This window comes from Gavialis gangeticus, unplaced genomic scaffold (assembly GCF_001723915.1).
Source record: "Gavialis gangeticus isolate Ggan-Ray unplaced genomic scaffold, GavGan_comp1, whole genome shotgun sequence".
Lineage (NCBI taxonomy): Eukaryota > Metazoa > Chordata > Crocodylia > Gavialidae > Gavialis > Gavialis gangeticus.
The window spans coordinates 53,512,303-53,512,503 of NW_017729030.1; positions in this window are offsets into that span (position 1 = coordinate 53,512,303).

Below are 201 nucleotides of genomic sequence, written 5' to 3' on the forward strand. Positions count from 1 at the left end.
GCGGCAAGGGAGCAGTGGCAATTTCTGGACCCATAGAGTCCCACTGGCCAGATGACGTGACCTAACAGGCTGGATCTGGTCTGCCAGCTGGGGGTTGAGTACCCTGCACTAAAGAGAGCAGTATCTTACAGTATGACTCTAAGATGCACTTTGTTCAGTGGCAGACAAGGTTCTTTGGGTAGATGTGATATCTTATTAGAC